Source organism: Phascolarctos cinereus, unplaced genomic scaffold (genome assembly GCF_003287225.1).
Source record: "Phascolarctos cinereus isolate Bilbo 61053 unplaced genomic scaffold, phaCin_HiC Scaffold_4;HRSCAF=312, whole genome shotgun sequence".
Taxonomy (NCBI): domain Eukaryota; kingdom Metazoa; phylum Chordata; class Mammalia; order Diprotodontia; family Phascolarctidae; genus Phascolarctos; species Phascolarctos cinereus.
The window spans coordinates 351,812,579-351,818,116 of record NW_027555847.1 but is presented as its reverse complement, the minus strand read 5'-3'; the positions used below and the strand labels follow the sequence as shown (position 1 = coordinate 351,818,116).

The window sequence follows — 5,538 nt, the reverse complement described above, 5'->3', positions numbered from 1 at the left end:
TGAGCATTGCCTTAGACAAACTGAGACCTAGGAAAGATCTTAGCTTGCAAAGGCTAAAGTATCCTACTGCATCAGATTATCTCCAGTCATCCTGATTTATATCTTGCCACTGGACCTATATGGCTCTGGAGGAGAGAGTGAGGCTAATGAGTTTACACAGCCCTCCCTCACTTAAATCCAATTCACTTGCAAGTCATGATATCATCTTCCTTATCTCATTGTTCCTCTTCCAGAAGAAAGGAAAAACAACAAACTACAAGGATTACATATCAAAGAAATCAAAGAAAAGGTATGCAGTTTTGATAGAAGACTATTGTGCTATCAGGGGAATGGTTTCAGAAAAACCTGGAAAGATTTATATGAACTGATACAGATTAAAGTAAGCAGAACCAGGAAATCATTGCACACAGTAAAAATACCATTGCAATGATGATCAACTGTGAAAGACTTACATGTTTTTATCAAGACAATGATCCAAGACAATTCCAAAGGATTCATGATAAAAAAAAATGCTATCCATTTCAGAGAGAGAAGTGATTATCTCCTAGTACAAATTGAAGTATATATTTTTTTTACTGTTTTGTTCTTTCTTTTTTTTTTTGATGCATGGCTAATACGAAAATATATTTTGCATGATTTCATATGTGTGATTGATATCAGATTGTTTGCCTTCTCAATGGGTAGGCAGCTGGAGGGAGAGAATTTGGAATGTAATTTTTTTGTAAATAATTTTAAAAGTAAATAAAAAATAAAAATTTTAAATTATCAATCTCATGTGTAGCTTGGATATGTAGTTGATCTGGGTTCTGCCCTCCCACAAAAGGAGTCATTGATTTTTGCCTTTGTGGGTACTAGGAGGAAGGCATGCATGGCTGATTGCTCTTTCTCTCACCTAACACCAAAAGGAGTATTGGGCTAAAATTTTATCTGCAAACAAATCTCAAGTATTAGTAGTTTAGGTGTACAATAATTTATGCAACTAGAATCAACACTATTTTCCTTGATCATTCTCAAGGAGAGTAATTTTTAGCTTACTATCACCAACTTACCTCCCTCTTACCAAATTATGGGTATGTAAAAGTCCATCATTATTAGCAAAAGCAAGTAAATATGTTTATCCAAGCAAACTGAAATTTAAACAGTTTAAAATGATGAATACACAACAGTAAATGAACTGAAGAACTAAAACCATTTTTTATCTCAAGCCAGGAGAGAGAACAACTCATTGAGGGGAAGTCTGATCTTGGCTATTTTTAGGATTGTGGACATTAGAAGTCAAGGGATAGATTCAGGAAATATCTTCCCCTATGTATGCCTGGCTCCAAGGGCCCCTGATAACCTTTCAAAATTTTATGTCTTGTCTCTCTCAATATTTCTCTCTGAAGTCATCCAACCTTCTCACTAAAGTCGACTCATGCAGGTACACAATTGTAGGGGATCCAGTTTCACTCAGCCAATCAGGACCCATGTCTCCATCTATGAACTCAGGAGTAGTAGTGTCAGAGAGCTATTTCTGAGAAAATTTTACTGACTTGACTAGAAGTCGGGTGACATTCATACTGGGGACAGACTGAAGAAAAAAAATAGACATGTTCTATAATTTCTACCTGGAATAAACTAGAATTGATCACACAAAATCTAAAACAAAGGCATATGCTAGATACACTGTAACATCCAAATAGTCTTAAATTTCTCTATGAAACAAGTCAATTTATTTAGTTCCTGGAAGTCATTTTGCAATGCTAGATCATGAAGGTACCACATTTCTTAAAGTTACACTTTGCATAGTTTCATGCTGGGATTGTTTTATGGACAGAATCCTTCCATAACCTGTCTCCTGAATGTTACTCAAACCAAAAATGCTTCTTACAGGATATTAAAAACAAACAAACAAACAAACAAAACCTAGGGGGTCAATTGAGCACCTTGATGAAAGTCTTTGAGAAGATGATATGCTATTTCTGAGGAAAATATTTGCTGTTCCTAAGGAAATTCTGTTTCTCAAACCTCTGTTAAAATAGGTTTGCCTTCTTTCTGGGAAAGGACACAAGTCTGTTCCAGAACATTTGCGCATCAATGATAAATTTGCTTCCCTTTCATCTGACTTCTATAGTAAATAGATGCTTGCTTTGTATCCAATAATGGGACATTAGCACTATAAACAACTATTTTTTATTAATATTTTAGAATTATTTCTTTATTTTTTTAATATAAATTTATTTATTTTTAGTTTTCAACATTTACTTCCACAAGATTTTGAATTCCAAATTTTTACCCTATCTAGCCCCTTCCCCCACCCCAAAGTGGCATGCATTCTGAATACCCCTTCCCCTAGTCTGACCTCCCTTCTATCTCTCCCTGCCTTCTTTTATCCCCTTCCCCTTCTATTTTCCTGTAAGGCAGGATAGATTTCTGTACCCCATTTCCTGGTATAAAGAACTACTGATGAACTCAGTCATAAATTGTGATCCCAAGGATGTAAAAGGCATATGTAAGTCATCTGATATTATGCACAGACTAACAAATGTGTATACTCTTTGTTCTCCTAGATTTTCCAAGATCTATTATTAGGTTGTCAGAACACTATAAAATAATCTTTTAAGGGCCATATAGAAATTCTGTAACACAATTACCATTTAATTGTGTGTAGGGACATTCAGAAAAGACTAGTGCCTCTGGTATGAGGGCTGCTGAGACCTTTTCAAGGCTGCTTTACATCTTTGGTGTCCGCCCGGTTCACCCAACTCTCACCTGTGGCTCCAAGAATCTATAGCATTCACAGTGACCACATCCTAGTAAACCGTTTCAGCAGATGGGTTAAACCAGGTTGAGGGTAACTGAGGGGTCTCAAACACATTGGTGAGTTAAGGGGTTGTCTACTCCAAGTATGCGAAGACTTCCCTTGCTGGAATGGGTGTATGAGAACAATTTGTTCCAATGGCCATGAAGACTGCTGAAGCAGACCATGTGGATCACATAAAGCTTAGTTAGACATCAAAGATGCCAAGTTCATCCACTACATCACAAGCCATCATCAGTCGTCTTGACTTTTGTCTTGCTTATTGGACTCCAATGATTTGGGAAGAGAAAATGAGGCTGATGACTTCAAGCAACTCTGCCTCACTTAAATCCAATTGATTCATGAGTCAAAAGACATCACCCATACTATTTTGTTGCAAGTTGTCTTACAACAAAAGCTGTTCATTTTTCAGGTCTACTGGATTTCTTGTTGTCCATAAGTCTGTACACATTGCATGTACTGATGGTGACTGGAATCATCTTTGCAAAACTTTTTTTTAATTTTTTGGTGTGTCTGTGTGTGTTTTGACCACACTGTAGGATCCCAACATGCCAAGGTAAGCAGACCAGGGTTAGGTTAGGTGAAACAGAAAAATTTTTGAGCACCTTTTCTAGTCCCTTCCATACACCAGGAAGTAAGCAATGTGGTCTTTTAAAAAAGCCTACTCATAAATCTAGAGGCTGCCAAATCCCACTGCTGCTTCAGTCCACTGCTGGAAACTCAATCCCATGACCTGAGCCTTTTGTGTATAGGGTTGTGATTACAGCTCCCAGTGTATCTATACCTGATGCTTCATCACTTACCTGTTGCTACAGGACTTTGACGTAGGTAAAAATGGTATGTGTGATGTCTTTTGACTCATGCATAAATTAGATTTAAGTGACTCATAGTTGTGTGAAATCATCAGCCTCACTCTCTTCCAGAGTCTTTGGAGTTCAGTGACGATATAAAAGTCAAGATAACTGGCACTGCTTCTACAACGTTCATGGCCTATTGGAACAAATTGTTTACATCTACCCATTCTACCAGGGGAAGTCTTCACATGCTTGGATAGACACTCCCCCTAACTCACCTATGGAATTGAAGCCTGTCAGTTATCCTCAACCTGGTTTAGGCCTTCTGCTGAAATGGTTCTGCCAGGGTGTGACCACTGCACATGCCACAGCTTCTTGGAGCCTCAGGCGGGAGTTGGGTGGCAGGTGGAAAGCATCCCTAAAAAGGACTCAGAAAACCCTTAAACCAGAAGTTCTAGATTTGCCTGAATACTCTTACACTACATGGATTTAATTATCAACTACATGCTGAAGATTTTCAAATCTACCTAACTGGCCCCAAACTATCTGTTGACCTTTAATCTCGTATCTCCAACTTTCTTTCAGATATCTCTAACTGGATCACTCTAACCTCCACAGCAATAGTCTTCTCACATTGACAATGCCTGCTTCCACTTCTATAGTCTTTGCTTCTGATCGGTAAGCTTGTCTTGAGAATCTCCATTTTTGCAAGCCTCCACACCAGTTATGCTCACCCAGGCAATCTGCCTACTATTCTGAGGTGTAGCCAGGGAGAAATAAACAAACTCAAGAAGTACATTTCTCATTTTTTTTAGCAGAACACTTCACAAATTTGCATGTCTTTTTTTTGTGCAGAGGCCATACTAATCTCAGTATTATTCCAATTTGAATATATGTGCTGCCAAAGCAAGCACTTAAGCAGTACACTTTCTAGAATTCTTGGATCCAGATTGATTCTATGTCTGGCAAACTTCCAGAGTCTAGAAGACCAGGTGGCTCACAGTCAATTGGTAGATTTTTATTATGTATTGACTTGATATTATGTAGTGTTAATTGTTTATTGATTCCATGCTGAGTAAAACAAAATTAAAGAAAAAAAACTGTTTGTGGTATCCAAGCCTGCATTGTTAGTTCCTGTGGAGAACCAACTCCATTATGCTAGGGGCTAGTAACTAGGTCTCACTGACATATAACAAGGTCAAAGAGAATGACAAGTTTAACCACAGAGTAGGTAGGGACTCAAAACTAATTTCTGGTTGGGTAAATCTGCAAATCTATATATTCCTTTGTTAAGTCAGTTCTGCTCAATGGAGAGAATTGCAACTGAACAACAGGAAGTCACTGTTCTCTGAGAAAAATAGAGAACACAGCACTTACTCAGTATTTCTCTGCTCAGTGGGGGCATTTACAAACCACCACAGAAAGTATAAGACTTCCTAGAACCCAGATTCTTCTTGCATATGTGGCTAGGTCTATCCTTCAACACGTAGTGTGCAAGAAGGGGGATTGTGTGGCTCAAAGGGAGGCAGAACTGCTGTTTCTAGCCTCTTCTCTCTCCACTCTTCTTCAAGGGAGAATTTAATTCCTGCCAAGACAGAAAGCAGGAGTTTGGCTTAGCCACTCTGCTCTCTACTGAGAGTACTATGCAAGAGTTATATCTATCCATTCCCTTAAATACTGTTAGTATAGGGAGTGTGATTTTTCAGGTTTAAGCTAAGTTTTGATTTTTATTTCATTAGCGAGGGAAACAGGACCCTAAGTTATACTTGCAAAAGTTCAATTCCTTCTCTCCAAATACCAGTTCCCAAATGGAAACACATTTATCAAAGAAACTTATTTATCCTGAATTGGCTATTGAATTATGTGTTTGTGTGTGTGTGTGTGTGTGTGTGTGTGTGTGTGTGTGTACATATATCATTCAAATATAGCCAAACAGCAAATCAG

General features: G+C 38.0%; 1 non-coding gene across 1 annotated transcript; it reads right to left on the bottom strand.

Annotated features, from left to right (window-relative positions):
• Nucleotides 1–4,402: 4,402 nt before the first annotated feature.
• LOC144457285 (U6 spliceosomal RNA) lies at nt 4,403–4,508 on the bottom strand. Its single transcript, XR_013486603.1, has one exon. It is a non-coding gene; the product is annotated as a U6 spliceosomal RNA (small nuclear RNA).
• Between the last annotated feature and the right edge of the window lie 1,030 nt (nt 4,509–5,538).